Source organism: Tachypleus tridentatus, chromosome 8 (assembly GCF_004210375.1).
Source record: "Tachypleus tridentatus isolate NWPU-2018 chromosome 8, ASM421037v1, whole genome shotgun sequence".
Lineage (NCBI taxonomy): Eukaryota > Metazoa > Arthropoda > Merostomata > Xiphosura > Limulidae > Tachypleus > Tachypleus tridentatus.
This window is the reverse complement of record NC_134832.1, coordinates 70,920,979-70,931,339: the sequence shown is the minus strand read 5'-3', so window position 1 is coordinate 70,931,339 and position 10,361 is coordinate 70,920,979. Positions and strand designations below refer to the sequence as shown.

The window sequence follows — 10,361 nt, the reverse complement described above, 5'->3', positions numbered from 1 at the left end:
AAGAGAAATAACAACATTAGTTCTTTAAAAATCATTTTATTCAGTTTATACATGTATATTTTATTCCCTATGATCATATTTTCGTCGCAAATTGATTTTCTTTAGATAATGTAGAATTATTGCCTATGTGTGCTTTTAAGCAAATAAAAGTTTGTTTTGAATTCTGCGCAAAGCTACACGAGGGCTATCTGTGCTAGCTGTCCCTAATTTAGCAGTGTAAGACTAAAGGAAAGGTAGCTAGTCATCACCATCCACCGCCAACGCTTGGGCTACTCTTTTATCAACGAGTAGTGATATTGATCATTACATTATAACGCCCCCACGGCTGAAAGGGCAAGCATGTTTGATGCGATGGAGATTCAAACCCGTGACCCTCAAATTACGAGTTGAATGCCTTAACCACTTGACCACAGGACATGAAGCATGCAATATACAGGTAATAAATTGGTCAATGATAGTAAAATATAGATTTAATACTTCTACATATGTTATTATTAAGGCAGGATGGAAATATCTGATAAATATCAGTATGTTTTCACGGAAAGATAACATTCAGCTGTAACATAACTCTAGGATAATGTTCACGTAAACAAAGTTTTCCTGGTTTTCGTTTCTTTAACACACACATACATCTATGGAACACTCAAATAATATCCACATCTTTGTAATTAACCAGTTTTAGCAAATATTTTCCTCTAAAAGTGAAAGAACAAAATTTATCTAATAGTTCTACCAGAGAGAACGTAACTAGAAACAGGCTCTCAGGTTATTATATATCAGGATGTTGTTGGCTGACTTTGAATAATATTTTCCTGAGTTCGCAGAAAGTTAATTTTCTTCAAATATCGTTGTTAATATATATGCAGTTAAGCTGATCACGAAGTGCTAAGCATTTTTTAAAGATTTTATGGCTAATTACAAAACTGGAAAGAATAGAAAACCGAATGCCCGTAGTCTGCATAATAATGATAGTGGACTCATTATTTACTGGAAATTTAATTAGCAGAAAATCTAATTACAACAAAGGAAAGAAGAACATTTAATATAACAGTAACGGACTCTCTAAATAAATAATTTAAGAAGTGAAAAAACAACAAAAATGTATTTCAACAAAGGCGGATTGACTAAAAGATTAGAATAAGGAAATATCTGATATAATCGTTATAGATGATTAGAAGATCGGAGAAGGAAGTGTAATATATAATATGATGATAAATAACTGGCTAATTAAAAGGAAATAGAAATTATAAATATTGTGTGATGATGGCGAACTTGGCTAATTAAAAGAACGAATCATGAAAAAAATCTGTTATAATGGTACAAGGATGGTTAAATAAAAGATAGGAAAATGGTTTGTTTGTTTGTTTTGAATTTCGCACAAAGCTACTCGAGGGCTATCTGCGTTAGCCATCCCTAATTTAGCAGTGTAGGACTAGAGTGAAGGAAGCTAGTGATCACCACCCACCGCCAACTCTTGGGCTACTCTTTTACCAACGAATATTGGGATTGACCGTTACATTATAACGCCCCCACTGTTGAAAGGGCGAGCATGTTTGGTGGGACCGGGATTCGAACCTGCGATCCTCGGATTACGAGTCGAACCCCGTAACACGCTTGGCCATGCCGGGCTCAGGAGAAATGGAAATATATCATAATGTTAATGAGCTGTCTAATTAAATCAATATAAACTAGAGGTGGAGATGTGCGTATAGCATCTTAATTAGCTAATCTGCAATCCTATATAACTGTATATACTTGAAGTGAAAATAAAATAATTTGATTGTAGCAGATTGGATAATTTAAACAACAGAAAATATCATGTAATTGTGGCAGATCAGATAAATAAACGGGCGGAAATATGAGAAAAAAAACCAGTGTAATAAAAGGGGACTGAAAATTAATTAAAAGGGTAGAAAAAATGAAACATCTATCACATTTTCAGTAAAACTGTTATCCAAATTCACTAGAAAATGGACAATATAATATAATAATAAAATACTAAAAAGTGGAACTTTTCTATTTAGGTGTTTACTGTTTAGCACTTGTCACACATCAAAGTGGTAGTGGTGAAAACAAAATTTGCATTCACAATCAATTAGAGACTGTCGAACACCTGAGGAAAGCGATATTAGCTTGGTATTAAAGAATATATCATCATTGTTCAAAAGGTACTTGTATATTATGTAAGGAAAATAATTCCTTTAAAAACTATCCTTTGAATAATTCTAATGCTAGAGGACCCAATTTCTACTCTTTCTTTTATACATTTTGCCATTATCGATTAGGTTATAATTCTTTGTTATGTAGATTCTGACATTTTCTATCGATTTAAATTATCTAACAAGAGACTACAGAAACATTAAATATGGCAAATCATCCTGAAAGATTATAAATTCCTTAAGGATGCAAAATTTCAGACCAGGCGAAACTCAAACCCACGATTCTGCTTCACAGCAAATTAGCTTTGAGTCGCCTTTCATGACTCTTAGTGTCATGCTTTTATTCAACATTGTATCTCTTTGAAAACTAGTAAAATTATTAACTACTTTCTCAATAATACACAAATCATGTACCATCGATCATATGTTCAATCAACATATTGAATGAATTATTGTGATACATAACATGGATGTATGCTTGGCTTAAATTATGATAATCCAGCCTTGATGATAAGATATGAAGTTTGGTATGGCCTGTTGGTTAGGGAGATTGAAACTGCAAAGAAAAAAACAAACAAAAATAAGGTTTTAAGAAAACAACTGTCAAACGTACCAGTTTTGTTTGTACATATATTTACTCAGGTGTTCTACTTTTTGTTTACATAATCAAGAACATAACATTTATATATATACGTACAGAAATATCGAGTTGGTGAAGGGAATGCTTTATAGCCTTGTAGAATACTAAGCAAAGTCTCCAACTTTTTATTACAAAACCGCAAACGTCTTGTTTGGCCTCTAGCAAAAAGACATATTTTCTTCTTTATAACCACGAGGCAAACACTGCCAAGCCAACAATACCCACAAATTCCAGCCTGTACGTCAGGGAAGGACTGAACTCACAACAGAGTCATGTAAAACCAGTTACACAAGGACAGGATATACATAAAACGTTAACATTTAACTTGAAATGTATTCATATCCTTTTTTTTATGCATGAAGAAGGGGGGAAGAGAGAAAGAGCGAATTTCAGGGAGAGTTCTTTGACGTCACAACCGGCACATCCGGGAACTTTTAGACTACATGTAAGCCTATATGTGTTTGTCAGTAGAGTAGTAAGAAACATTAAACACTTACCATAGATAGTTTCAACAAGTTAGTCGATTATTAACGCTAGGTCTCATTCCATAAAAGTGTAGTTTGTAAATTTAAGTGGATAAATACAAAGAGGTTCTGTCTTTGAAACATTTGTAACATATAAACGAATTTTGCAACCATGATCATTTAGGTGTGAATGATTTAGGGAAAAGGTAAGTGTGCGCATTATAGGTTGTAAGGAACTCAGATTATAATTCTATAAAACTGTGAAACGTATTGGAAATGTTTGAAATTACGTTCCAAGAAAAGTTTACGAAGTCTAAGAAGTTTTATAATCATGTATGGTTATATGTATTAATGTATGTTTTCGTACGTTTTATATATGATCATTTATACTGTAAACAGTTTTGGACTGTGCTGTGCATTTATAATGAAGCATTTACACTGGAGCCATGAAGCTCTAAAAGATAAATGGATACTTCATCATGAGACTGATGCAGCGCTGTTTCTGTAAAAGCTCATTACTTTCACCAAAGTAAGTAGATCCAATGCTATCTGGAACTTTATTACTTCGATATATTTTAAGTGTAAGTAAATAAGTAAACAAATTCAATATATATTTTGGTTTTACTAGAAAGTGCCCCTTATTTTAATCACATGGTAGTTATTATTTAAAATTTTGGATTTTAATTCAAGGTAATAGGAGGCTTACATTTTTTGTTGGTTGCCGTAATATATACCGTAATTTATATGTGACAAAATATTTGTCTTAGGTCATTATTTCATGTTGTTATGAATACACATACTTCTTTTAAGCAATCATGAAAACATAAACCAGTTAGTTTATTTTTGCGTGTGTCTATTTACCGTATTTTTTCTTTTCTAAAAAAAAATTTTAAATTACGTCATTAAAACAGAACTTTTTACTTTTCATTGATTTTAAATGCATTGCATAATATAAAATTTAATATGGAGGTGAACCAGAAAAATCATTATGAATAATTTGTTTTATTATGAAAAAAAATGTCTCTTCATAATAACATAGTCTGTGTTCTATTTATTACTGAATCGAAGAATAGATTATATTTTAGTTCAACCTAAAATAAGGTATGGGATTTCTTTATAAGAAAGATGAGAGAGAAAATTTTCGAAGCAACAATTGAAAGCTGACGTGCGTATCACAAATGACAAATCTCGTGAACTTTAAGGTAGTTATTTGTACATAAAGCTTAGAATAGTCATATGATAATGTTTAAAAATTAACATGAATTTCAGGAAAACTAATGTACAAATCAAACTTGTTTCTTTAAGATTTTTACTAAAATACACCATTAATCTACACAAAAGAAAATTCATTTTAGTTTAACTGAATAATTAATATATAGGTATTATAAAGAATGGTTAATAAATCATGTAGTATTTTATTGTATTAATGTTTCAAAACATTTATAAAAATGTAACTTAATCAGGAATGTTAATTAAATTTACAATAATTATTGAATAGGAAAATTTATCAATCTATTTAAAATAGTCATTATGTTTCAGGCTCACTTGTATCATTATGATATTATAACAGCGCAATTAAAAAATATATCTAAAGTTCTACAAAACTTGAAGATTTAACTATAAAGACCAGTCTGTGAAGGTGAGCTATGTGTTTCGCATTTACTGTTATTTAGTTTAAATATATACTTTTATACATTATATAAAGAAATTAAACATACAAATTAAATGTAAACAAATTTATTAAAGGACAAAACGAATAAAAAATTATTATAACAGAATTTTGTCTTACTGTTTAGTAATTCCAAATATATTGTGTAGTTAAGTTTTATTCAGTTCGATGTTTAGTGAATATACATGTGCTTGTTAAACGTTCCATATCTTTGGAATTAAGTGAATTTTTAAGATATACATAGATTTAAACTTCAAAGTGGAATTACGTTTTAATAAGTAGAACAATAGAAGCGTTATATTGTGACGTGAATCCCATTCATTATTCGTTCGTTGGTAAAAGAGTGGTAATAACTCCCTTCCTTTTCTGTATAGTCTTACACTGCTAAATTAGGGATGACTAGTGCAAATTGCACTTGCGTAGCTCTGTGCGAATTTCAAAACAATCCAAACAAACTAATGTTCTTTATTAGCTCATTTCGCTCTAAGTGTACATTTACCACACTTTCTAATTTCGGCGTAAATAAAAATCTTTGTGCAGATTCAACTATCACAATATATTGTAATTTTCCTTTGGTCCATATTCTTTCTCTGCATTTCTTTTTTAAAAACAAAAGAAAAACTGGTGTCTCTGATTAAAGGTTCTGAAGTTAAAAACAAATTTGAGAATTTACAATAAAACTGTTTAAGAAAAATTAAAGTAGAAGTTCTTGGTAAACAACTAAGTTCCAAAAGTGAAGAAATCGTGTACATTGTTGAGTTTATGATCAAGAAACAGAAAACACAAGGCTTTAAAAGTAAAATATAGAATAACACGAGGAAGTGCAAAATGTTATTATTTCTCTTATAAGGAGTTAAATAATTTGTACTGCTACATTGTTGGATATTTGTACTCGAGCTATTTTAGTTTCTGGCCGATAAAAGATTCGCTAATATGATAATTTGATCCACTCTTGCTGTTCGAATGCACGATAAAAAAATAAAATTAAATAAAAAGCTCAACGATCAATAAATTTGAGTTAATGATATATATAATTTTTCAACCATTCAGAGATTTGAATATTTATGTGATGAATGTGTTGTCATAAGTCTGTGATTTACTTAATATTCTTCTTCCCCTAAAGATATAAAATGTGATTAATTCTCACATGACATTTTATGATTTCAAAGCTCGTTTGACGTATTTAACATTAGCAAAAGGCGCTAAAACTGTGCAAATTGAGCCTAAAGCATTTATGTAGTTTTCAATTCGTTAATTACAAAAACTATGTTTATATATTCGCATATCAAAGAATCAAAATTAATTACAGAGATGTCTTTATCTACCAGTGCATGAGAACCCATTCAATACAAACCTTTCTAAATAGTTTGGTAATGTGGTTTAGAGATTGTGGTAGATATAATTATACATATTTTGTAGAAATAAGATAAAATTCTAAACTACTTTTACATAATTGTTTTTTTTTTTTTTTACTTACACGCTTAACAATAAAAACGTTACTCAATTCTATCTTATAGAACAAGTTTAGTTGAGACTACTGTTTGTAATACTATCTTAATGAGATTTTAAATACTGTTATTATAGTTAAATTTATATACAGAAAGATGTTTATAAAATATCTTAGAAGAGACTTTTTAAATTCTTTTATTACTGCTATTTTAAAAGGAATACTATATCAAAATATATACTGAAAATATCCTGCAATTGACCATTTTTTAATTTCTGTTTTTTTACCGCTATGCTGACAGGGTTTAAAATAGTTTCTCTCAATCTTGGAAGATATCTTTTGTCTGCCAGATTTGGTACTGTTCTCATCACAAATCTCTAGCTAAAAAGCAGTAATCTTATATTTTGTTTTGACACATTATAGAATAGACCAGTTTCAGATAATACGATTCATTATTAGTAATTCAAATCTATATCAAGGAAAAAACAGGTTTAGATTGTTTTCTTACTTTGTACATCAGTGGTTAGGAGAAACAATCCGAGTAAGATGCTAGCAAGTGTCTCCTATGTTGGAAATTTGAAAAAAATACGTTGCTGGTTTAGCCTAGAACAATGTGAAATGTAAGGATTTTGAAATGCACTAATTTTTTATTTCTGACCTAAATATACTGTTACAGGCATGATATCGTAATATGCCTTCTTTCTTTTATTCACAAATAAGTAACAGTTGTTACATAACGACTTCATTAAGAGTATATTGTTACGTTTACCGTAAGAAACCATAAAACAGGTTGAGAATGAATAAACGTTTTTGTTTCACCACGATACTTTCCGAGAAGTAAAAAATAACTAGAAATAAGTTTAAACCAGTTGTTTCAATGTTATTTGAAACATCATTGATGTCGGTGTTATCCAAGCTCGATGAAATATGTTTGTTTTAATTAACTACAATGGCAAATCGTTGTATAATGTATAAAGTCAAACGAAAATTCAGCACATATCGACAGTAGAAATATTTTTGGCAAAGCTGACCAGAGTTTATGTCAAACTGGTTTATTTTGATTTCAAACCTGTAAGATTTCTATAGAATCGTTTAAACTTTTTCAGGAAGTGGACATACATTTAAGACATAAAGATAAAAACTTTTATCCGTTTCGGACATGTTTCAGCCAGAAAATGATTTATGTATTGCTAATAATACATTGTACTGTGTTACAGCTCTGAATTTATCTAAAGTTACGCTAATCGTTGTATATCTTAAAGAATATTCTAAAGAATTTTTATATCTTTAAAAACTATCATAATTAGCTGTTCCCACAGTCACTTTTTTAAAAAAAGTGTAGTAATATCGAAAATATAGGTTACGACATGTCTGTAAAATAATTTGTGAACGTAACACTAGTTGTTTGATTAATGGCTGGAGTTCTAAAATCAGAATGCACTTATTTTATGTGTTTATGTTTAATACTTTAAATAAAATTGATGTGGTCAAAATTGAAGATGTCATAAGAAGGTCGAAACGTTGTTACTTGCTTTATTAGTAAAAGTGTTAATACCTATAACAGTTGTCCTGAGATGCATTTTTACTTCAAGTGGGTTTCTTGTCATCAAGAAAGTTAAGGTTTTGTGATTTGGGTAATATCAAACTTGTCTAACCTGATGCCAAGCTTGCAATATTCCTACAAAAGCATTGAAAGAAGTGGGTGTGCATAGACGTAAGAAGATATTAATCTATAAAAATACCTATAACCTTAGAACTTGCATAAACAGACAGATTTTGTTCACTTCGATACATTGTCCCATCTGCAAGTCACAACAGTGGAATCTGTATAGTGTTATTCCAATACATATTTATGCTAATTCAAATGTACTATAAGTAAGGAAATAATATAAATATGTGCAAAAGGAGTGGATCACTAATAAAAATCGTCACAGTCTAAATGCATCAGGGAAGCTAATTCAGATTGCAACAATAAAACACAAGCCTAAAAAGGATTTTTGTAGAAGTTCACGGAACTATTATTTATGAACAGTACACGTATAATGTGGAGTTTCTGTGTTACAAAATAATCCAATAATTTTTATGAACCGACGAAGGCATGCAAGGTTCCTTCAATAAATCTTTCTTAACATTTCATGGTGTTGTTTATCAACCATTTTGTTTGGCTAAGTATACACACACATTTATTCGTATATATAAGCACTTTTAGAATTCAGAAAAAAAGATAAGAGTTAACTCCTAGGAGTTACCGCTTTATGAACATTACATAATTAGGGTCTATAGAAGTAAGTAAACCAGCCTTTTATTGTATGCAATAGATAAACATTTATTTGCTTTCGCAGTAACACTGCATAACAAAGTTTTTGCTTCTTGAACACTGTTGGCTGCTGATCACGAAAATCACATCAAATTTGCCCATCACATACCGTTTTAGTGAAATCTTCAGTTTCACCAGGACATTGCTGCAATGGAAAAACGATATCAGGGCAACTGGAATCCGTCAATGCTTGCTGACTGCTGTTGGATACTGCAACGTGATGCATCGGACATTGAATACAAACGAATATCAGGAGCAAAACACTTTTAATTATGTTGAACTTATTAGCGTGTTAGAAACATAAATACAATTAAATACGTTATTGCCGGTAAACAGTTAATTATTTCTCAGAGTTCCTACATGATGAAGCAAAACCAAAACTATATTTGTGCATACCCACCAGGTACCTGTCACAATCAGCAAAAACTTTTTAAAAAAATTGTTGTGCAGTGTAATTTTACACAGAAAGTGTAAACGAATTGTACGTAAGATAAATTATTACCATCGACTCAATAGTCTCGTGTCTACTATTACTTAAGATATCTGGATTGTGAATCAAAGGATTCGTGGCTCACAACCCGATGCTGCGAAAACGAATTTCTCGGGTGCACTATAAGAGTAGCTGTCAGATTCTATCAGTTGATTACACAATATTAGGCGGTAATTGTTTTTAACTAGCTACCTCCCTTTCAATTTATCAGCTCAAAATTAAGGACGGTTATGTGGCTTTGCGCGAAGGTCTGAAACAAACAAATAACTGTTAGTATTTGCTCATGCATGTTGTACCTTAGCTTGAGTATAAATGTAAAACTATAACTCACGCATTTTAATCACTGACCTTTAACGTTTTCTTTTATTTAATGAATGAATCTAGGCCAGAGGAATGTTTTAAGACATGTATTTATAGAATGCCACTGCCTAGTAACCTCACAGCAATTTTTCAGGTAGTTTCAGTCTGGAAACGACGTTTCCGAAAAAGTCAATATACGTTATGGATGGAATAATGTTGTTAGATTTTATTTTGCTCAGTATACAGGCAGATATACTAGCTTATATTATAGATAAATACATGTTTATGCTATCAAGCACGTTGTAAATGAGATACATAGATCACAACAGCAAAATAAGTTAAAAGTTAATTTACTGAATCTTTACTAGAAGCATTTAGTATTATATATCAGTATATAAGAACGTTAAAACCTTTAACGATTAGAACGCATTTAATCACCGATTGGACTTTATATGTTAATAGAACCAGGAATAGGTTTGTCGGCGTACAACATTAAAATCTTGGGTTCAGTTCCCTGTAGTGGATATATTGTATATAATTCCTTGGGTATTTTTGTGATTAAAACCATCTCCGTTATCAGTGTCTTCAACGAATTAAATTACATTTCAATGTGTGTTTGCTTGTTTGGAATTAAGCTCAAAGCTACACAATAATGTATCTTCCTCTGCCCACCACAAGTATCAAAATCCGGTTTCTATCGATATGGGTCTGCAGACATACCGCTGTTTCCAATGTGTGATGAAATTTTATTCATTAAAAATTATATTTACCTTTGGAATAATAGCTATTTTTAAATAGCTTATTCAATTTTTGATATTTTCTAGTATAATTATCTTTCTTTTGTTAATCTCCATACAAACAAGAGAGAAAAAGAA

General features: G+C 30.6%; 1 protein-coding gene across 3 annotated transcripts in view; it reads left to right on the top strand.

The window, feature by feature from the left end:
* The first annotated feature begins 3,101 nt into the window (after nucleotides 1–3,101).
* Nucleotides 3,102–10,361, top strand: part of LOC143222626 (chymotrypsin A-like) — a 28,504-nt gene continuing 21,244 nt past the window's right edge. Inside the window, exons 1-2 of one of the 3 annotated variants that reach the window (XM_076449336.1) lie at nucleotides 3,102–3,244; nucleotides 3,663–3,792. The gene's annotated coding sequence lies outside the window, so the exon portion shown is untranslated. The other 2 variants (XM_076449335.1, XM_076449334.1) reach the window with 2 other exon arrangements.